The sequence below is a fragment of the Argiope bruennichi genome, chromosome 1, assembly GCF_947563725.1.
Source record: "Argiope bruennichi chromosome 1, qqArgBrue1.1, whole genome shotgun sequence".
In the NCBI taxonomy this organism is placed as follows: Eukaryota; Metazoa; Arthropoda; class Arachnida; order Araneae; family Araneidae; genus Argiope; species Argiope bruennichi.
In genome coordinates, this window is record NC_079151.1 from 87,797,532 (window position 1) to 87,822,364 (window position 24,833).

Here is a 24,833-nt window from a genome sequence, read left to right on the forward strand (position 1 = left end):
GTCAGTGGTTAGCAATGTTTGAATGACACAATGATTCATAACCTAATTGAAAGATCAAAACATTCCCTGAGAAAATTTAATAAAATTTCATTAAAATTTTTGAAATGATTTACAAATTAAAAAAACATTTTAGTAATATATAATTATGATGTCTTTCAAATGAAAGAACCAACCGTATTTAGTATATATTATACAGTTATCTTTACCACTTAAAGCGAAGAATTATATGTCTGTGATCTGTTTGTCCACTGATACAATACAGGCCAAACTATTTGATTTAATTTTATTCATATATGCTTTGGATGGTAAGAACTTGCAGCTCATACAATCTTTTGATACAATCATACAATCTCTCATACAATCATCAAAAATTAATCGAAATTTCCTTTATCTTAGTAATAATTTATGAAAATATAATTACACAAAGTTACACCATCTGAAAATTCGAAAAGTCATCTGTTGAATGACATATATAGTTGTCCAATTCTCCAAATTTTAACAATTTTTTTTAAATATTTCTAGGTGTGATTTGCAACAGTAGTCTTCATTGTTGAAGTTTAAATCAGATTTATTAAATTGTTTCATTACAAAAATAATACGATTCACTTGATGGGTGAACTACCTGCAATTTTAAATTTATATATACAATTGTTTATAAATATTTAGCAAATATTTATATTAGCTTAAAATATCAACAGTTAGTATCACTTAAATAATAAAAAAAGCATATTATGCTGGTGTTTTTTGCAATCTGCCTATATTTATATTAAATATTGGAAAAGATAACTACTTAACGGTATTTCATGAATGATTTACAACTGAATGATGATTCGAATAATTTCATGAATGATTCAAATGAATTAAAAAAAATTCTAATAATACATTTTTTCAATGTATTAATTTAATCTCAGAAACAGAAATTTAAATAAAGATATATTTGTTGCAAACCTAAAATACAGAAGATCTTTTTTTAGTAAAAACATAAAAGATAAATTTGAATTTCATTTTTAAATGGTATAAAATTTGAAAATTGAAGAATGTAGAAATCCAATTCAAAATCATATTTTAAAATAATTTACCTTAATCGCTTGCATCAAATTACAGTCAACAGTTTAGTAATATAAAATTTAAACTGATTATTTTAAATTATTTTTATTTTAACCCTTTACACTCGGAAAAGTAATTCAATGCATAAATATGCGTCTAATGCAAGAACTTGTTTAGTGTCTCGAAAAATAAGTAAATGTTTTAAATTGAATTATATTATTTCTCTGAAAAATTAATATACATCTTCTTACCATTCTGTAGATATTTTTAACAATCAACATTCAAAAAATAAAATGATGCACAGACTTGAGTGATACATAAAAAATCCCATCCGAGATCAGAGTTAATACTAAACAGACGTTTTAAATAGAGTAAACTTTCACAGGGACCCTTGAAGTACGTTTAAATTATTGAAAATATACTTCAAGAATTCGGAAATATGTCTTTCATAGATTTAAATACAAGAAAATAACTTAGCAATCTATACTGCTATTATTGAAAGCATAAAAAATGGAAATAGAATACTAGTTAAATCCTTGCTTTTATGCTAAATAATACAAAAATTAAAAATTGAGCTTAAATTAATTTTTTAATGCAGGAATATTTCAATTAAGAAATATTTCAACTCAATAAGATTAAAATTCCTTTTTTTTTCTTTTAATAAAACAAATAATTCAGCATTTAACATTATATGAAAATATTTTGAGTTTTTATGAAATATAATTATGCTCTAAGGTTCAATGAGAATATGTAGAAATTGTTCGATTAATTGCACAATGCCAAATAATGTGCACCAATTAAATGATTATTCGCCATATCACCTTTTCACACTGAATTAGTCTTTAAAACAGAGCAGTAACTCGAGCGAACAATTCGTTTTCAAGCGCAGCGTAATGTTATAGGCTAGAGAAACTCGGCGTTTCTTCCGCCATTTTTTTGCCAGGCAAATGAAGAACAAAATATTTTAATTCCATCCACAAAAATATGAGATTAATAATTCGTTATTCTATTTATGTCATGTTTCATTACAGAAAAGTTATTACTGCTTATAATTTCTGCTCTTGGACATCTTTATCATCAATAAAATTTATTTCTCTTCTTTACATTCAGTTTAATCCAATTTGTAGCAATTCTAAGCAACTTATCAACTACTTCAAAACACTCATCGCTGTTTTGCTAATTGATAGAAGTTTTCGTTGAACAGAAATATGACCCCTTGATCTTATATACACTAAGCCACTAATAATATTCTCTCAGTTTTCGGTGAAGAGAAATATGACCTTATGATCGTATTCCCTTAGTTTACGGTGAATAGAAATATGAAATTAAGATCTTATTTATACCATCCCTCATAAATTATTACCTTAGTTTTCGATGAATAGAAATATGACCTTGTGATCTTATTTTACTAAGCCCCATATAATATTAACCTTGTTTTATAAAATGCTACTTCCAAAATAAATTTATATCAAGATTTTTTATAAAATAGATAATACTGAAATAATTATTAAATTTATATATCTCCACTACTTATAAATCAAAAAAATATTTTCCAACGTTTATTATTTGATTGTGAACGCCAGAAACTAAGTTACCGTAAAGAACTTAAAAAGTGATTTGAATTTAAAAAATTTCGAGGTTATTAAATGTCACGATATTTAAAAAAATCAGTTTTATTTTAGTTTCACGAAATTAGAGTAAAAAATGTGGCACTTTTTTTAAAAATGCGATTTATTTATTTCCTAATTTTGTCTCCCCCCTGATGATGGTTACTAGGGCAATTGCCCTGCCGTACCTTAGTTACAGCACCGTAGGTAGGTCATTGAATTAAAATCTGATGGATGGTCTGTTAAATGAAGAATTACTCAAAATTGAAACAATTCCCCTCCTCAAAAAAATTTTTTTTAACTAAATTAGACTTACTTCCAATATATAATCCAATAGTGGCAGAACATAACGATGTGTATTTTTAGAAGTTAAAAGTATTTTTACACCATCATATGTTTAACGTTTCTCGCCCTAATTATTCTTCCATCTAAATTAGAATTTTTCATCAAATTGTTGCACGTTTCAATAATATCGTCATCACATTTAGAGAGTAGATAAACATGCCGAATTTCGCTGCCATGTTTTCCGATTTCTACTCAAGACATATACTGAACTGAATAATTGAACAATGATAAGATGACATACACAAACAAGTGCTCTCTAAACAATATATCGAAAGTTTCCTGGCGCCATCTCGTAGAGAAAGTACAAAACTCAAGGGAAAATTATCCTCTGTCCATTGGAAGCAAAGCATTTACGTTAATAAACTTTCGGCAGTTTCGATTCAATTCTTCCTTGCAGAGGCGGTGGTAGCAGGGGGGCAATTGCCCCCCTGTCGGCAGCCTTTTGCCCCCCCCCTCCGTCGGCGAGAAAGTGAGTTTCGTCGGCAAAAATGTTCATCATTTCAGGATGTTTGTCGAGAGTTGCGCATTATCGAATATGATTATTTACAATCCACCTTTAAGTTAATATATTGTTAACAGTCGAAATATTCTAAGCAATGGTTAAATCGATAGGGCAGTAAGCCAGTAATATGCCATATTTTGCGGACAATTTTTGATAGCTGAACTAAGAACTGAATGCAATGGATGGCGAGGACGTTATGTTCGTATATTTCCAGACATCTGATTCAAATATCTTTCATTAAGCTTATAATTTGTACTATTTTTGACAATATAACCGACAAGGTAACAAGTGAATAAGATATCGAAAAGTTGATATTCTCATTTTGCTAGCAATTTTTGGTCGGTCGACTATGAATTCAATGCGGTGAATGCCGAAGATGTTAAATCTGCAGATTTTCAGACATTTGATTGAAATGTCATTCACTTGGCTTATAATTTGTACTAGATTTGGCAATATATCCAACAAGTGGATAAGATTTCACATTCTGCCGATCACTTTTGGTTGGCTAACTATGAACTAAATGTGATGAATATCGAATATATCCACAAATTTTCAAGCATTTGATTCAAAGGTCGTTCATCAATCTTTAAATTTGCACTACTTTTGGCAATATAACCGACAAGACGATATATGAATAAAACATAAGACATATCGCAATTTGTCAAAATATTTTGATCAGTCGACAAAGAATTAAATGCGAATGGATGTCGATGAGTCCAAATTCACAGTCATTTTATTTAAATGTCATAATGTTCATTCAGCATATAATTTATACTATATTTAGCAGATTAATCAATAATCTAGCAAATGAATAAGACGTCACATTTTTTCCAACTAATCTTTGTCCTTCGGCTAAGGTTTTATCATAAATTATGGGAAAAAACTGTTTTCATCGGGCACTTAGATGACTTGTCAGTGGAATTAATAGAGAAGTTGGTGCTTTTATATTATTCATGAATAGGACGATGGAGTTGTTTTCCATAATTCAAATCCAAGTTCTAAAATTAATCGTCGTCTTATTCATTTAATTGTTACTTAATCGGTAAAGAATTGATAAATTTATTTTATTCATTTCACTATGAGAATTTTCTGTCTAAAATCTAGTTAATAGTTAAATTTAATTTAATTAAACACTCTTTTCTTTTGACATTCTTGTGCATATGCATGCTAATGTGAATTCATTATAAATCATGGAGTAAATAAATTGTATAATTGTAAATTAAGTTTAACAGTAAAATATATGTTTTCTTTTGCAATCTAATTTATCAGTATGCAGTTATTACCCTAAAGAAATATTAACGATTGCAGTTGACGACAAAAAAAATTTGTGGTATGGTAGCTTTTTAGCTACACTGAAAGAGTTTATCCAAGTATGCACTAAATTTGTTAAATAAATTACTACCTAAATTCTTCAGATTCTCCATTCAATATTATATATAATCGGGGAACGTATCGTTTATATATACTTTTGTTTCAATTACTATTCCTAGCAAAAACTATATAATTTCAGATGCTTCTAAATTTTTAATAGACTTTGAATATTGATGTCTTGATAAAAAAGATGATTAAGATAGTTATTCATAGAATATTCATAAATAACACATTAACCCCTTGACATACGAATTTATTTAACTTCCTAATTAGATGGCAAATCTTATTTGGGACAATTATTGTTATTTTAATCGCTAGAATAATATAAGAGCATTTGAGGTAATGATGTGTTTTCAAGTGATTTTTGCATTTTAAATTATTTAATACTTTCACTTAATTGTAGATTTAAAATTAAAAATTAAATAATTCCATATGCGAGTTAAACTCGCCATTGTATACGAAGGGATTAAGAAAAGCCAATGCATGCAACTGAGGGGATAAAACTCACCTTTTGGGAGGAATATAGGCTTGTAATAACTTCGAATTAAGAAAGTACTTAACCATAAGAACGCATGCTTAAAAATGAAGATAGGTGAATTCATGTTCAAGATTTAATTGTTTTTTTTAATAAAATACATTGGTTTTTAAGCCTGAATATATATAGAGAGAAAAATAAATGCAAGAGGGATCTAACGTTTAAGCAGTCCATTTTTCATATCTTGCATAAAATAGTACGTTTGTACATATATTTACAAAATATTTTCTCCGACCTTCTTAAAAACATCATTGTATCTTTTCCACATTCTATATTGTTCGTATCCGAAATATAGTAAATTTTTGTTGAGTACGCGCACTTATTCTCCTCGGATTCGAAACACATCTTAATTCCTGCTCGTTGTTGCAATCCTTACTTGACAAATATTTTAGGTAGGGGACTACGCAGAAAAGTCGGTTTTTGGCGAAAACATCGAATATTTTTTTTTTATTTATTATTCTGGATTTCTAAAAAAGTTTCTTTTATAAAACATTTTGTTTCAACATTCATTTTATATAGTTTTTAATATAAGATAGAAAGAGTATGCATTTGTTTGTTAGGTATGATACGTCATTCTGGTGCAATCTGTGTTTATATACTACAATCTAGAATGGAATATGACTCAATTTTTCCTAAAATTAGATCTCAGAGAAATTAAATCATAAGAAACAGACTCAAATATTGACAATTTTTTGATGGTTAGTAAAAGAAACAGAATATTTTTTAACAAATACCTTTGTAAAGTTTTGACAATGAAAGAAAGGATCAGCATCTGAATAAAAGAGAAGTTAAATAATATTTAATTTTCTTTAATTAAATGTAACATTAATTATTATGAGTTATTTTGAAGCCAAATTAGATAAATTGTGCTTGCCCCCCTGTCGGATTTGTCTTGCCCCCCCCCGTCGGCAAATCTCTGCCGCTGCCTCTGCTTCCTTGATTCATTATTTTAATTAAATTATAATTTTTACTAATCCAGTCATTTTTATAATTATTCATTTGGTTTTTTATAAGCTTATTTTCCAATGAGATGAGTTCTAAAACTGAAATTTCATTTGCACTTCATTTCTTTGGCAAAAATATTGTGTCCAGAAAGGAACGATTATTTTGCAAGGCTATAATTTTTTATTCATTTCTATGTATTTCTAATATTTCCTATAAGTAAATTCATTTTTTAAATTTTGTCCTGTAAATTTTAAATTTGATTCAAAAACCTTAAAATTAAGTTTCAAAACCTTTAAAATTAAGTTTCAAAATCAAACTAATATTAAGAGAAGCACTAAAAAAAACTTCTCCTCTCAGATATATACATCCACAAAAATTAAAATCATCACTAGTTTTTTTTTTTTTTTTTTTTGTGTGTGTGTGTGTGTGTGTGTGTGTGTGTGCGCGCGCTCTTTTATTTCAGAACTCGAAAATAGTTTAAAATTTATCACAAAATGTGAGCACGAAAAAATAAAAAAATAATGACATACATATTTTTGCAAATATGCTTTAAATAAAATTTTACTCGAAACCAAATTTAACAAATGAAAAAATAATAATGATTACAATATAATGAACAATTTGTTGTCAGCAAAAGAAATAAATTTATTATTTTTAATAATGGAAAAAAATTTTCTCATCCAAATTTTTTGTTATAGCTCGAAGAACTACACATCATGAAATAATAAAAATTTAAAATATTTAACAGAAAATTTTAACAAACCTCAGTGATTATCTTTCTGATTTAGTCTCTATGTAATTAATGAAAACAATAATTACGTCTATAGCCCTTAAATTTTAAAAATAAAATGCGTAATTCAACAGAATATTTATTGACATAACTGAGAAAAATAATATTCTTCATGTCGTTTAGACTATTTTTTTTTTTATTAGATGTATAAGTCTAAAACTAAATTAAAATAAGCTATTGGGTCCCAGTTAGATAGGATACCCTGTATTTATATATAAATCATGTTTGCCGTAAATAATAAGGAATTATTGAATTTTTAACAGATTTCAGAAATTGCAAAAAAATTTGCACAGAAAACCGTTTTTCCAAAAAATATCATTCTTCGTATTTCTTTCATTTCATACAGAAACGCTCTAAAAATTGCATGTTTCTACGTTTAGTTTATAATGACAGCTAATTTGTCAAATTGATAACACGATAAAAGCTAATTCTTCCCACGCAACCGTAACTCGCTCGTTCAGGTTAAATTTTATTTCATGTAAAATAAATTATTAAAAAGTTAAAATTCGTAATATTATGTTTAAAATATAAAATAATTTTTGCAATTATTTATATACAAAAAATAAAAATTTTATGCAATAAAAACTGATTTTTATTGCATATCATTGGCATTCCTCGAAAGTGTGTGTGTGTGTGTGTGTGTGTGTGTGTGTGTGTGTGTGTGTGTGTGTGTGTGTGTGTATCGCACAGTTGCCGTTTGTGCGATGAAATCAAGCATGTAAAAAAACATGTTTTGGTTCAAATTGATTCAAAATTATAAATTTATACTAAGAAGGCTCTCAAAATGAGTATATTTTTAGTTAGATACAGCAAGTTGAGTTTTGTTAGAATCTTCTATCAAATTTTCCAAACTGATAGAATGGAAAATTTGCATATTACTTCATTAATATGCATCGGCTCTTTAACAATTCATTTATTCTGTTACGTTACATAAAAACGAAGAAGTGCACACAAAATCTGACGTCATCAACATTTGCTCTTGATGAACTTAACTTTGCTATCAAGTAACCTTGGCTGATTTGACTATTTCTTATCTTGCATCCCAAGCAAAGGGTTATTCTCCGTATTCATAGTTGCAATGAAGTTCTGTCGCCAAATTGCACTCACTTTTAAGGTTTGTCATCCGCTTTTGTTTCGCGGAAATTCTCACCCAATATAATTATCTTTAAACTTCATTTGAAAAGTTTAATTCCATTTCCTTTTTATCTTTAAAAACCACGCGAAGACTCAATAAAAGGCATTCTAATGCTTCATAAAATGACTGTAATTTCTTTTAAAATATTGTCAACATCAACTTGTGTGTGTACATATATAACATCAATTTGTACATAAATATAAAAAATATTATAAGGACATCGCCTTCAAAATACATTCTATATTCATATATGTATCATGCCCTTCATAAAAAAGAATTATTTTCTGACCAAATTATAGTCAAATTGTATGATTTAACCCTTTAAAGGGCCATTTTTTTCTAGTCATATTATGTTAAAATATTTTTAGGCTTGAAATTAGAATAAGAAAAGAGATTCATTTAGCTTATTAGATAAATTTAATTTGATTAATTAATTAATTTGGTTAATTAATAATTAAGTAACAAATCAAGACGCATCATTTTGTAAGAGATAAAGAATTGAAGCATCTAAGTTCCTGACTTACTAAAAAAATTTATCAGAACATATGCCAACCTACATAATTTCAGAAAAAGATTGATAAATTTGGTGAGAAGCATATTTCTTACGGCCTCAAAAAGGGTTAAATAGTACTTTGAATTTTATACTATTAACAATCGCCTCTTTCTAATATTATTATTAAAAGAAATAGAAATAATTACTATCATTTTATTAGTCTCTATTATTTTAGTGAACCGAAACCATCAAATTCCTAAAAATTAAAAATTCAATTGTTCTCCAAATCAGGCATACATTTTCGAAAAAAATTCAATAAAAATTCTGAAAAATGTTATAATTAAATCGCTACGATATAATTTTCGAAATAATATAGGGATTTAATTGGATTTAACTGATGTTTTTTTTTTTTATTGTAGCATTTATATTCTAGAAAAGTTTAAAAAAAGGTGAAACCCAAATGTGGTAATTCTATATAAGCCATATATATATATTAAAAGCATAATCAGCATCCATTTATTAGTTATATGGAATTATTATTTATACAAATACTTCTACATACTAAAACGAAATATTTTAATAATCAGCATTTTTGGGTAATTACAACGTTTTTTTACAAACGAAAGATAATATTTTTAATGAATGATTCTTTCAAAATTACGAACAATACTATTTTTAAAATTTGTTCCAGAAAGAAAGAGTAGGGAATCCAGAAGTAATGAGTAAAAAAAAAGGACCAAGATCAAATTAAAATTTTCCTAAGTAGAAATTCTTGTTGCTAAATAATAATAATCATTTAAAAAAATTTTACTATTTAGGTACTTTTTTCACATATTAATGACGAATTCATGAATTCAGGAAATATTAATGAATGAATTCATTTATAAAAGTAGTAAATATATTCAATGATAAAAGTATATCCTTAGAAAAGTATATCCTTAAATATCAGAATACAAATAAACATATTTAGAGGGAAATTATATCTGAAGTAAATCAATTCTTTAAACTCTATTATTTTCGAACTTCTAATAAAAATGTTTGGTATTTGATAACGGCTCCATATAAGAAGCGACCCATTTCAAATATTTTTAAGAGTCGGCAATTCGATTTTATAAAAGTTGAGAATAACTTTTAAAATAAAAAAATGGTTAATTTTTATAAACAAAAAAATAAACTTATGAAATTCATTGTAATCCTATGTATTATAACAAAAAAAAGATTTTATGTATAATACACAAGACACAACAATTTTATGTATGATACACAAGAAGAGTTGCAAACTTCATTCCTGCTTAGTCACATAGACATTTAAGGAAGTTTGTCAAGAGTTCAGAATAATAGCTAATCGTTACGACAACATGGAATCTATCTAAAAGTCGATATGATCCTGAAAACCAATGTTTTGCAAAAAAGAATTTCTCTCAATATCAAAATTAATCTCAAATCTACAAAAATTCAATAGCAACCAAATACAAATTTACTTACTTCTAGTAAATAATCCTCCATGCTCAGAAGAAACATAATGCGGTTGATTTTTAGAAGTCAAGGGCGAAGATTCATATAATATCTCTAAACAATTGGCATCATCTGTTGTACTGCTGGCTTTTTGTATGTTTTCCGCCTGGCTATCATCCCCATTCATGGGCGAAAAACGAGCTCTTTTGGCGTGTGTCTCTCTCTTTATATATCATCATTTTCTGAACGCACAGGGCGTGTCATTGTAGATGAACTGGACTCACCTACTTCTTTCTTAATATTACTACTATTCTCCAATTGAAATGAATCGCAGAAATTGCGAACTTCTTCTTTTCCGATTTCTTTTTCAAATTCTTCAATTCTCTTTCTTTTCAATAGGGGTTTGGTCTTAGGTGCGCTTTTACTTTCTTTGCTCTCTTCATCACGGTCTCGAATAAAAAATCCTGACATCGGTCTTTTGGGAGTATTAGCTGTTGAATCTTCCTCTTTCAAAGATTCCGAATTGGCTTCCATATTATAGTTGAAGCTTCTAGAACATCTCCACTGAGTATGCCCATCCTTATCACATTTGGTGCAGTAAAATGTGACTGACAATCTTCCATGCACTCCCGGCACTTTAATTGTAAGATCATCAGGTAAACCACTCTTTTTGAATATATCCAGGTCTTCTATTTCAGGAACATCCAGAAGAACTCTCCAATTGCCATTCCCAATGTCCGGATATTGTTTAGAAAATGGAATTTTGGATATCTTCAGTACCGGTCCCAAAGCCTCCTGGATTATATTCCGAAGTTCTTCAATAAATTCTTCTTCGGTTGAAGAAATTATTGCATCGTGAACAGTCAAGTGCGTTCTGAGAGGGTGTATAGTGGACAGATCATCACCTGTTTCGTACAAAAACTGTTTTTCTAGAAGTTCTTGAACGATCGCATCCCCGCTTAAGAACACTTTTACACCTCCATAAGTTTTGTCACTTCTGACAGTCAATATTCTTCAATCTAAATTAGAATGCTTCATCAGATTGTTACAGGCTTCAATGATATCGTCATTACTTTTAGTAGAACGGATAAAAATACCAAAATTTGTTGCCATTTCTCCGATTTGCCCTCAAAGAAATAATTAATGAGATTTTTTACAACATTCCTTGCAAGTATTAAATTTCGACAGGAAATTAATTCGTGCGGTCTTAATAGATAATTTTCAGAACATTCATAATTTTCCTTCCGTCTTCCAACCAACCCTCGGAGTGATGGATAACTGAAAAATGGCTAATATCAAATTGGTAAACATCTAGCTCATGCCCTCTAAACACCGGAAATTTCCTGGCGCCATCTCGTAGAGAAAATGGTAAACTCTAGTTGAAATTATTATTGCCTGTCCAATAATAGCAATGTATTTACATCAACAAATTTTCAGCGGTTTTAATTTACCTCTTCTTTGATTCATTGTTTGAATTAAATTTTAATGCTGTTTTGAATTTTATTTATTTATCTTATTATACTAATCACTACAAGAATTATATTTGATTATTCATTTGGCAGTTTGTAAAGCTGATTTTTTTAAAGACTTTTGAGTTTTTAAACTGAAATTGCAATTTCCACTTTATTTCATTGACAGAAGTATTTTGTACTAAAATATTTGTATAAAATATTTGGAATTGATCCAGAAAGTGGCGATTGTTCCGAAGTGTCGAATTAAACCTTCTAGGTGTCTTTAGTTATTTCAATTCTTCCTGCTCAATTTCCAAAATTATATTTTTATTGATTTTAAACTACATTTTTTATTTATTTTAATTTTTTTTCTGTACATGCAGTTTTAAGTAACAAATTTTGATTAACTGAAATAGTAAAGCATTACAGTGTAAATCACTTTCGATCATATCGCATTTAACGGAATGTAAAATTCAAATTTGAATTGCTGACCAGCCAACGCCCTTACTAACCCTTCCCAACCCTTTTACGTATTTTGACTAAGATTTAATTATAATCTCATCATTCTTTTCTATTATTTTTGTCGCTTAATTTTTTATTATTAAATTATCCTTATTATGGCATTATTCCCCCCCCCCCCTTTTTTTTCTCTTTTTTTTTTTTTTTTTGAACTAATAATAACTTTTAAAACTTTTATTCTATGCACTACATTATTAAGTTATAATATGTTTGCACTGTTATCTTTCAACAGCACCATTAGGGATCGGAGATTATAGGCTGACCGCCCAGGCTCTCCATATAAGCACTACTATTCAGGGGGGCATTTAAAATTCAAATTCAAAAATCATTTAAAGCAAAATAATTAAATTGAGCATTTTTATTATATAGTAACAATTTTTTTTAGAATTATAAAGCAACCTAATATAAAACGAAAAATAATGAGGAATGCAACACTAATAATATTTCAAACTTTAAATAATGCTTGATTCTTATTTAAATAAGTTCGAATACAAGACCTTTGCAAGTTCATTGAAAGGGCAAAATTAAGTTAATTTCAAATACCTCAGTAAATGTTCCAAAAAATATTGGTTTTCAAATTTCATCTCCCTAAAGATGAACATTTGCTCGTTTGATAATCCAGCCCGATTGTTCTCTTTTATTATTTCCGAAAATAATACTAATCAGTATTTTATGAAATATAGGACAAAATTTTTTTTTACTTAAAACTATTATAATTTTAAAATTATATTATTCATCTATGGTACAATTTCGAAATAAAAAGTTATGCAATATTTTCAGGGTAACAAACTCAATGAATCCTCCCCCCCTTGTGCTTTATTGAAATTCCATGTTATTTCAATATTCCTCCCCGTATTATAGTTTATTTTGGATTCACTCCTAGATGAGTTTTTATTTGCTCACTGCGTACTTATTTATAATTTGCCATTTATTCCCCAACAGCTCCGTTAAAAATCAATAATGATATTGCTATATACAAACTTTAAAAGTTTTTTCTTTAAGAACAATTTTACTACTAATTAAAAATTAATTTAATTAAAGAGTTATCTTTAAATAAATCAAGTTACAATTAAATGTCAGAGAAATAATTTTATAAATTATTAACTAAATAATACTGTATTCTATTTTATTTTCAAATAATTCATTAAATGATTATTAATTCCTGTTTTGCTAGTTAATGAGTAATTAATGAAATACTTCTTCCACATTTAATTTTTGATTTTTTTAAAATTATTTTTAAAGAATGCACGTATTTGTGGATAGACACGGAAAACGCAGAGGAATTGATAATGCAAATTTCTGTTACCACTTTTGTCCCCCTTCCCTTTTTCTGTTCTGACACAAACGTAAGTATTATCCCCCCCCTCGCTTTCAGTAACGTATTGGTAAAAAATGCTTGACTTTCATAAAAAGAATTTATAGTTCATAGATTTGGAAAAATTGAAGATTAATATTATATATAAAGAACAACTTTTAATCCGGGATTTCCCGATCCTCTTTTATTAATATTGATATATTTTCTGAAATTTCATTTTGAGAAAGTTAATATGCTATCCATAAAAGTAATTATATTATTTCAGATGTAATCACAAACTGGCAACTCCAACCCGCCGGATGACACACGGAAAAACTAGAATGGCCGGACTGCCGTAACAGCAACACCAGCAGGATCTGTGGTTGAGCCCTAAGGGTCATCACCAGCCACAGTACAACCCTTCCCTAAGGAAGTACATCCCCTCATTGATGGGAGGAACCGGACTCCCACCTTTTCGTGTAGCCACAGAGATGGCGAGAACCAATCACCTTGCCGAAAGCTTCTCATCCTCCATAATGAGGTGCCTCTCTCCTCGTAGGACTTATTTTAGATGTAAGATTTAATCCTTTTTATAAGTTTTTTGATAAAACATTTGGCATCTCTACCAGATAGTGTATTAAAGTCTTTCAATTGCACAGTATGCAATAAAACTTATAATTCACATCGATCATTGGAATAGCATATAAGGGAAACATATCCTGATCAAGTAGGCTATCTTTATTATAAAAAAATGAAAATTGGATCAGGAAGTAAGAGTACATTTTAAAGTGTGTGTATGTGTATGGATGTGGGTGTGTGGGTGAAAAAACATGATTTCGCAGATGCAATGGCCGCAAGGAAGGAACTTTTGAAATTAAATTCAATTTATTTTCACGGTGCCGTAATTTATATGAGAGAGAGAGACGATGATAAAAAGACGTCTGTTTACATCGCGGAGCAAAATTAAGAAAATTTAACGGTCAGTGATTTTACTGACAGAATCTGACAGGGAATTCTTTGAAGTGTGTAGAATTAGGAAAAGGAATCTTAGGTATCTTTGAAAGGTATGAGTGGGTAGTAAGGATTTCTAACCTTTCACTCGGAGCTTGAGAAAATGCAATAGTCATCACTTTTCCAGAGCGCATGTTAGAAATAATTAAATAAATTGGTGGGGATTTTATCAGGAAATAAGAAAACTTTTTAGATTAAAGTTAACATGGGCTAAGATAAAAATCAGGAAATTAATTAGGACTTAAATTAGATTTTAAATTATTCAAATATTTCTATCTAGTTTTTTTTTCCATTGTTATGATCAAGATATGAAGATTCTGCTTCCATGTTGAATGGGTTTCAATATAAGGCATACGTTTAATGAAATTTTTGAAATTTTTCTGTTCTTACCATTAAAACAGGACTTAAATGAAAATTTTTTAAGTGCTTTCATTTTTAAACACTGCTACTTACTCTCCTGATATAATTGGGTATGTAAAGATATAGAACAAAGAATTTAGGAAATACGTTGCACAATAGTCTGAACCATGTAAGGTTTCTATAATAGTAAGAATTACATGGCTATCAATATTTCAAGTTTAAAAATATTTTGGTGAGAAAGCAATTAAAACCAAGCCACCCAAAGTATTTAATTGAAATATTTAACAACTCTTAAACCTGGCGAACCAAATGGTAGCCAAATGCAGGTAACATGTAATATGAATGATCGGAAAAACAAAAACAGGTGTATTGAATTTCTTTTTAAAGTGTATAATTGCTTCACTACTATTCATTATGAAGAAAAATATTTATGAAAGTATTTATGAACACACACATTCATGAATTCAGTTAGATAAACAAGTAATACTTGTTATTAATTATCAGATAATCAATAATCTGAAAAATAAATGTTTTTTAAAGGTATCCGACTAGATTAAAAACACAAATTTGGACAAAAATTAGCTTTTTTTTTTTTTTCAGTTTCAAAAACTTAATACGTTTCTGTTTATAGCTATGTTCTTACTTTTATTCTATTTCAATTAGAAACCAAGTTATAGCAAACGATTGACATATAAATGATGCTTCATTTTAAGAATTTAAAAACTTCAAACGTATTTTCTAAAGATCGACGGGTTTTTTTCCTCCCATAATTCTACTTCATGAGTATCGTCATATCTCAAAAATAATCAAGAAATCTTCGTGAAATTTATAATTAGTGCTCGTTATGTTAAGCAGAATGTAATGAATTATTAATTTCATATTGAATGCTTTAGAAGTGGATTTATGATTGTTTCATGTAAATATTGTTGGAATTAATTCCACAATTACTCACTAAAATTATTACTCACTAAAATTTTATTTTTGAATATAATTCTTAGATAATAGTTTATTACACTTTAAGATATGTTGCACGTATAATGTTACAAAAAAAAAAAAAACTGTAAGAAATTTTTTTCTCTAGAACAATCCTAGCTTTTGTAAATAAATGCTAAAATTTACATCAAAATATGATTTTTCTTCAAAATCTACATATATATTTAAATTATTTCACTCTTATATAACATATAAATCTTGTATTAATAATAAAACATCATATAAACATTAAAAAAAATTGTTTTTTAAAAAAGTTTTCTCCGAACCTAGTCGGATACCTATATCTTATTAATGTATAGAGCATCTGTAAAATAATTAAAAATCGTTATCTAATGTATATTAAATCCCAGACACTTGGAGAACTATTTATACTGAGTTTTTATTTGCTCCATGATATGATACCAGAGAATTTCCGGCCTTTTGGTCAGTTATTGCACAGGAGATAGATGCTTGCATATTTTAATCGCCAAACCACAGCTGGAACTTTGCACTTTCGTTTGATAAAGACTCTTTTGATGCGGTGAATAAATTATCAGTGTTTTTGATTTTTTTTAAGTGTGTATATCTCATTGAGGAAGTAGTTCCCATTTATCAACATTCATGTGATAAACAGAATACTTTTGTTGCAGCAGGGTTAATAGATGAAACTGACATTCAATATGACTTTCTTGTTGTATTTGTTACCGAGTCAGTTATCGGAATTCGTTTTTATGATTAAGTCAGCATTTTTGGTAGATAAATATTCTGTCTTTTTTTATTTTGAGTACATCTACTCGCGCGCATGCAGAAGAGATGGAAGAGAAATGCGTTGTTGGGAAGCTCTATCAGTTATTTAATTTTCTCTTTCGCTTTATCAACATGATGAAGAATAAATTGTTAGATAGAAAATGGTTTACGTGACTGCTTCATTGTTTTCGCAATGTATTTGTAAGTTATGGATTGAATTATTTTGTTTCGAGAAAGCTAATAAAATTAAAATTAAAATGCAACTAATCATCGACAGTTTAGATAAAATAATCATTTACGTATACCATAAGAATTAACATCTTATCTATAATAATTTTTAGTCGATCTGCTAAATAAGTAAATTTACAAATTATTCAAATTTTATGAACAATACCAACGAGAGAGGTCTTCACAAAAGTTTCTCACATACTGTCTAATAAAGATATTTTCCCAGAGAACGCCTTGCATGGCAGTGGCGTACAATAGTTACGAAATATTAACCTTTGACGTGAATTTACGATTTTTAGTCAATTTATCGCATCCTAAGTGAGGTTTTCGGCGATTAATTCCTAACATGCGGTTATTAGCATCCAAAAATCAGATTTGTATTTTATGTACAAATTTGTATTTTTTGGCACATTTTCCCCACCGATTGAAACATAAATTGGACACAAAATACATGTGTAGTTACAAAATTCCGTACCTAATTAATATATTTAAGTCACTGCGTTTTTAAGTTATTGCATTTGCGTGTTTACCAGTACAGTTTGCGTACAGACCAGTAAAAAGTCGTCCCCTCATTAGATTTGGTTCAAAATTGATAAATGTCTATACTATAGATGTTAAATTTGTGTACTGTATTTCATCTATCCAGCTCTCTTTGTTTTGAAGGTATCGTATTAACTTATATTCGAATAGCCAGAAATACAGACTTCCTCGATATGAGTTTATTCAAAATTTGATAGAAATCTATAAATTCTGTAATAGATAGAACTAGATGTATGAAATTTGGTATGCGGGCTTCATACCGAATTTCATCCGTCTAGTTCTATCTATCACAGACAGACAAATATTTTCTAAAAATGTGTTTCTCGAATACAGGGCTAAAATTTGGAGAGTCGTTATAATCTCAAATTTGAAATTTTTTACTACTACAATACTTCCTCTATACTACGTGCATCAGAAAGTAAAAAAAAAAAAAATACAATAAAATCAACACATCATTGTCGAGTATGATACATAAAACATCAGAATAAAAGCAGAACTTTGCCAAATGCAATTGGCCAAATTCCTATCTATTTCATTATGGCGTCTGAGTTTATCATAATATTTATAATTACCCAGTATCAGCTTAAATATAATCAGGAATCAATATGTATGTCGCTCAATCAAGAATCATAATAAATTTAAAAAACAAATGACTTTTCACATATATTTCAAATGCATTAAAAAATAATCTACAATAAATCATCAAAGTGTAAAATAAATAAATCATCAACATGTTGATTAATTGTAAAATGTGTTGAAATGTGAAGTTAATTGTTCCACTTTGATAATATGAAAAAAAAAAAAAAAATCGTGCATTTCCCATATCCACAAGTTTTCAACCCGCCACTGACTGGATTTTTATTTCCTTTATTTTATTAGTTCAGCATCATTAGTTAGTGGCACATTTCGAACTAGACAGATTAGGCGATTGCTTAGAGTTGCAGTCAAGATCATTTTAAAAAAATGTTATCAACCTAATTACCAAAAAAAAAAACATAATAATTTTTAAAAGTACAAATTTTATGAACTATAAAATATTAGGATTATATTAACACTTTATCAAATTTAATTAGATCAAGAAGCAAACAATAATTCATTTTTCAATTGCAATATTTATAAGCGTCAAATATTTACCTAAACTATGTTCGATCCAACATGGTGGCCACTCAATCATGAATGTAATAAATAAATAAATAAATAAATAATATATACATTTTAATAAAAATAAAAAAAATTGCCTAAATTAAACCATGCCTAGGACTTCAAAATGTCTTAATCCACCACTGCTATTAATACTGAAGAAATTTTATCCATCAGTAAGTAATGTCAGTTAAGGTTATAAGGTTCTTTTGGGTATTTGCAATGATAAATGCGTGTGTAAAAAGTTGCAATTGTGTAATATCTGTAATTTAACCCTTTCTAGGGCCGTGGGAAGTACGCTTCCCACCAAATTTATCAATCTTTGTATGAAATTATGTAGGTTGGCATAAGCTGTGACAATTTTTTTTAGTATGTCAGAAACTTAGATGCTTCAGTTCTTTATCTCAGACAAAATGATGTGTCTTGATTTGTTACTTAATTATTAATTAACCAAATTAATTAATTAATCAAATTAATTTTATCCAATAAGCTAAATGAATCTCTTTTCTTATTCTAATTTCAAGCCTAAAAATATTTTAACATAATGTGACTAGAAAAAATAGCCCTTTAAAGGGTTAATATGTTTAGGATAAAAATTCTGATAGACTCTAAAAATTTTATTTTATTGAAATTTAAATAATTATACATCAAAAGTATACAGTGTAAACCACAACATAGTCTGAATATATATATTAGATATTGGTAAATTAAACAGCTAAAGATTCAAAAAATAGCAGAATTTTTAAATTTATGCAAATGTTTATTTATGAATTGTGAATAGAAAAACAAAAGCTACATTCATAGATACCTTTACAGAAATATTTGCCAATAGTTATAACATAACATAATACCACTTCATGAGCACATGATGATAACTTTTATGGTTATTCCAATAGTTTTGTAGTTGGTTTTCCTTTACTGACAAAGAAGAATATGTGGGGTTAGGAAATCGCAATGAGTTTTCAAAAGCCATATGCAGCGAGTTGAATCATTTTAAAAAGTTAATATAATACGCAGGGCCGGCGATCTGAGGGATGCGGTGGATGCTATGCACCGGGACCCCCCCCCCCCCCGATTTAGGGGGCCCCAACCTGATCAAGAATTAAATAGCATTCTGAACAATAATAGTGAAATGGGAAGAAAAGAGGAAAAAATCTGAACTGGAACAATCGACAATGAGTTTCCGAAATTTATAGATATATTTATAATGAGAATCCGAAATTTATAGATATATTACAGTCTAGTGCAAGGATCTAACATATTATAAACATAAGGTAAATAGATTTAAGATCATTCACTTCACTTTCTAGGTTAGACTGCGTATTGTATTTTGATAATTCATACCAGTAGTATGCAAATGCATAACTCTGCATCACTTTGCAAAGTGACACAGATTTATGCATAATTTTTGTCGAGACTGCTCTAATGAAGAGAAGATCCAAGACAGCTCTCGAGAGAGAAGAAAAGCATTGGTGAGCTGTAAGCAGAAAGAGAAAGTGAAAGTAAATCCGGTTAGGCGAAGAACGCGAGTGAATCTCAGTGAAAGCGGAAATAGATATTCCTTCCTTCGCTGCGAGTTGACGAAAACTAGTTATTCGATTAACGGTTAAGGAATGGAAAAAGAGTTTTCGCATACTTCAAACCAAGGCTAACTAGTCTGCAATTTACGTTATTAATATTTGTCGCGGTGTCTAATAACTGCGTTAGAGAAAAGAGATTCAAGGTGAAGAAAAACCAAATATATATCTTTGAAGACCTTATAAGAATGTTTTAAAATGCGACACAAGATTCAATTTAAATAAATTCGTAAATATGTAACAGAGGGGAAACTATAACAGTGCATTAGATAGAAAATCGTTCTTCTAGTTAAAAAGTGTTTCAAAATTTAACTATGTTAGATAGAGTTTCGACAGTCTAGGAGTTAAGGAACGAGCGAAATATTCCCTAGACTATCGAATCTTGTTTAAAAATTGGAGATACGATTTCGAATCTAGTTAGTAAAAATATAAACGCTGATATAGGGAAGAGGACGGTTTTGTACTTATAAAAGTAAGCGCTCGACTTCTCTGCGTTTAAAATGGAAGAGATTAATCGATTCAGCGGAACGGATTTCACGCACCTCGCTGCGATCGCTCCAATTAACGAAGAATTGATTTTAGAAATATCTCAATCTTTATTCTGCGATGAAATGACTATCATAAGAATAGGATTTCTACTCTCATTCTCGCAACGGCTTATAAATAGAGATCCGGCATTCATTCACGAGCAAGTCTTTAACGTATTATGTAAAAAATTCTCTTTATGAAGATGCCTACTTACGAAAAATACAAATCATTGCAAGTAGTTACCTTGTTGCTCGTTATCGTAATAGAATTCATTTTATTTATAAGTTATATATGTGTGAACTCACCAGTAGATACGAGTGGAAAAGTTAATATCACAAACACCTCGTGCTTTCTGTCTGAGCATCTCGGTCGAAAAATATTTCTCCACGTCTGTTATAAAAATGATAAGAAGGTATTCGATATAAGATATTTCCTGTCGGAAGCGGCTTACTTGAAGGAATCAAGATATTTGAATCTTCAAATTATAGGAGTTCAGTTAACAGAGTTAAAATTTAAGAAAGTCTGAGAAGTATGCTGCAGTTAAAACAACCTTCAACATGCTGCATTGTTGATCCCAGCCAATAGGAAAAATCCTCTTTGGTTCGTCAGATGTTACGTTATTAATACTACAGCCCTCCGTCATTCATAAATGAAGCTTCTAAGAATACTGAGTTCGTAAATGGTCTACCTGAGAATTATGAAAATGTTGATTATTTGCTCGTTATTGATGATTTAATGCTATTTTTGGATGAAAAAAGTCGCGCAGCTCTTTACAGTCATTTCACATCATTGCAGAGTTAGTTGTATACTCATTCTTCAGAATCTTTATTTTCAATACAAATATCTAAGGACCATAAGTTTGAACACGCATTACATGATTCTGTTTTAAAATGCTTGAGGTATTAATCAAATAAATTGTTTAGGTCGTCAGTTGTATCCGTCAAAATCTAAATTTTTTTCTCGAGGCTTACAGAGGCGCGACTGTCGATCCTTTTTCTTATTTATTGGTTGACATATATCCTCTTATGAGAGAGGAATACAGACTACGCGACAGTTTGTTTCCAGATAGTAGTGGTATTTACTGGATTTACAGCCCAAAATGAAAAATAAACTGAGCGGTCATTATTCATTTGTGGATTTGCTTTCAAAAGCATCTCCGAAATAAAGACGATCACTGATAAAAACGGCCTCAACTTCCCAAATTCTAGCATTATGGGAAATTTACCTAAATGTATTAATGGGTGACGTCTCCGTTAACAAGAAAACATTGTGCGGGTATAAAACCTGTTTACGAAAGCTTGCAAATAAAAATACAAGAATAAATCAAAAGAAAAAAATCCTCATTAATCAAGGTGCTGGATTTTTACCTCTGATTTTACCTGCAATTGCGTCTGCAGTCGCTGGAATGGTCGGTCGTGCAATTGGTAACAGGATTTGAAAAATCAATCATTTGAATTCAAGAATTGGCATCCCGAAGCTGCGGAAAGGAAGATGAAAACCTTTATAAACAGAAACTTGCAATCGCTCTCGTCGCAAATAAAGTTATCATGGCTTAAAAAATGGCATTGATTCCTCCTGACTTATTAGCTGCATGTCGTCATCCCAAAGTACTGGAATTGGATTTGGAATAAAACATATTGAATTTACTTGATGAATCCCAATTACCGAACGACCAGCGAGATAAGCTGCTGTCTCAGTTGATTATGAGATATCAAAAAAAGCGAGAGAGTCAGCGCCACCCATTCCCTTCACGATAGCCGATAAACCAGCAATAAACCCTCCAAAAGAGCTTCCGGCAAAGGATATAGAAGACGAATATCCAGTATTACGAGATATAAGATACACTGTGCCTAGAGCGTATGAAAAATACGTGCCAGCGATAATATAAAAACTCAAAACGCGTTTGTACCATTGGAACGAAAACAGGGAAATGACAGAAAACGAAGTTCCTTTTAAAGGTTCGAAAATTGCGGATTTGTTCTCTTATGTGATGAGAAATTCAAAAAAACTAGAAAAACCACAACAATTTTTCGAGATGTTGATCTCAAGAAAATTTATAAAAGCAATTATCGATATCAATATACCTCACTCGTGGATTTCCAACAAAAACGTTCTAAGACAATTGACAGCTCCTGATTCACCTTTTGATGATTTCGACTTTAGCCCAATAAAAGATGATAGTCGCAGAGTTTCGACTCCTCTCTTCATCCCAAACTGCCAACGATCTACAATAGATCAGAAGGCGAGGTAGAACCGCCATGAAAAGTGAGAAACCAAAGCTACACTAAGTGGATTGAATATTAAACGATATTTACTATGATGTTAAACATCCGGCTTCCTTCGGAGGAATCGCAATGCTTTCAAAAGCTTTGAATCTTTCTCAACGGGAAACTAAAGGATGGCTTGAGAAACAAGATGCTTACACTCTTTACAAGCCGATTCGTATGAAATTTAACAGAAGACAAGTTTTATCGTTCGGTATTGGAGATTTGGTGCAGTGCGATTTAGTAAATGTTTCGAAATATTCAAAATTCAATAAAGGATTTAAATATATTTTAATTGCAATCGACGTATTTTCAAAATGCGTATATGCGATTCCTTTGAAAAAGAGAAATGCTAATTCTGTACTAGAAGCATTTCAAAAATTGTTTTAAAAAATAAAATACAAAATTTGAAACATACAAACAGACCACGGAACCGAATTTTATAACAAATCAGTGTCAGGGTTGTTTAAAAAATGAAGTATAAACCATTACAACTTTTACAGCGAACACAAAGTAAGTGTTGTTGAAAGATTTAACCGAACTCTGAAAAATAAATTATTTCGCCTCACAGAGGCTCTTATAAATACACCGACGTTCTAGATGCCGTATTAATAACAGCGTTCATCGCAGTACTAGGTTTGCTTCCGCTCAAGTGAGAGAACGGCATGAGTCGTTAATTTTCCACAAATTATATAGCTTAAAAAACTAAGTTCAATTCAAATTTAATGTTGGTGATCAAGTCAGAATTTTCAAAACTGCCAAAATATTCCATAGAGGATTTTTGCCTAATTGGTCTGAAGAGATCTTTACAGGACGGAAAAGATTTCCCTCAAACCCTACAATTTACATTTTAGAAGACCTGAAACACGAAATTCTGCGAGGGTGGTTTTATGAACGGGAATTTCAGAAAGTAAAAAAGACATCTAACGACTTTTGGAGAATCGAAACAAGTTTGAAAAGCAGAGACGTTGGGAAAAAGAAGCAGCAATTCGTTAAATGGAAAGGATTTGACAATCGTTTTAATTCCTGGATAAAAGTAGAATGGATGATGTAAAAAAAGTTCTACGTCCACTTTATCAAGAGATTCGAGTATGAATTATTTCCCCTCGAATAAGCAGTCCTGATATAGAACCAAATTACCGGCTCCCCTAGTCTTACTAGGCAATTGGAAAGAGGCATTATCGGAGGTATCCATTTCTCGCAATTGGTTTAATGTCGATGGCCACAACTTCTATACTATGAAGATGTTGTGCTTACAGATATGTTTGAACAGCAAATAAAAGTCATATATAAATCAGAGAATATTGATGCATTTTGGTTTAGCTTCAAACAGAAAAATCGCAAACGTTATGGCTGAATACAAAATAAATTTTGAATATGATTCGCTGCTGCGACAGTCACAGCCCACATTCGCGATGTTATGGAATTGCAGGTCTTGAAAGAATCTAAATTGTTGTATATGTTATATATGCCTAACAAAGATTCCATTCGGCGAATTATCGATTCCACCTCTCTCAGCAATCTCCTGTAGATATAGAGCTGAAAATTATAGGTTCTACACCTAGAAGCATCCTCAAAGTAGATATTGAAATGTCTGCAATGTTTGGAAAAATGACAATAAACAAGCCTCGAGTTTTGTTTGAAATCTTAAATAGGCATCTAGCAGCGAGAAATATGGACGAACTCATAAAGTTTGAATCCGATAACCGCACATTTGAGGTTTCTATAATATTATCGAAATATGTAGAAGTGCATATAGAAAAGTCTACAGGGTCTTCTCTGCTACGTAAATTGAATCTCCAAGAGAATATTGTCATCGATCAGATGCAGAAACTGAAAGTTGATTATTTAGCTCATGTGAACACTCGCGATTCTCTTAACCCTTTAAAGGGCCATTTTTTTTCTAGTCATATTATGTTAAAATATTTTTAGGCTTGAAATTAGAATAAGAAAAGGGATTCATTTAGTTTATTGTAT

The 24,833-nt window shown here is 29.8% G+C and overlaps 1 protein-coding gene across 1 annotated transcript in view; it reads right to left on the reverse strand.

Moving 5' to 3' along the window:
* The window catches only part of LOC129966110 (uncharacterized), a 35,663-nt gene that overhangs the window by 4,052 nt on the left and 6,778 nt on the right, over nt 1–24,833 (reverse strand). The gene's annotated exons all lie outside the window — the stretch shown is intronic.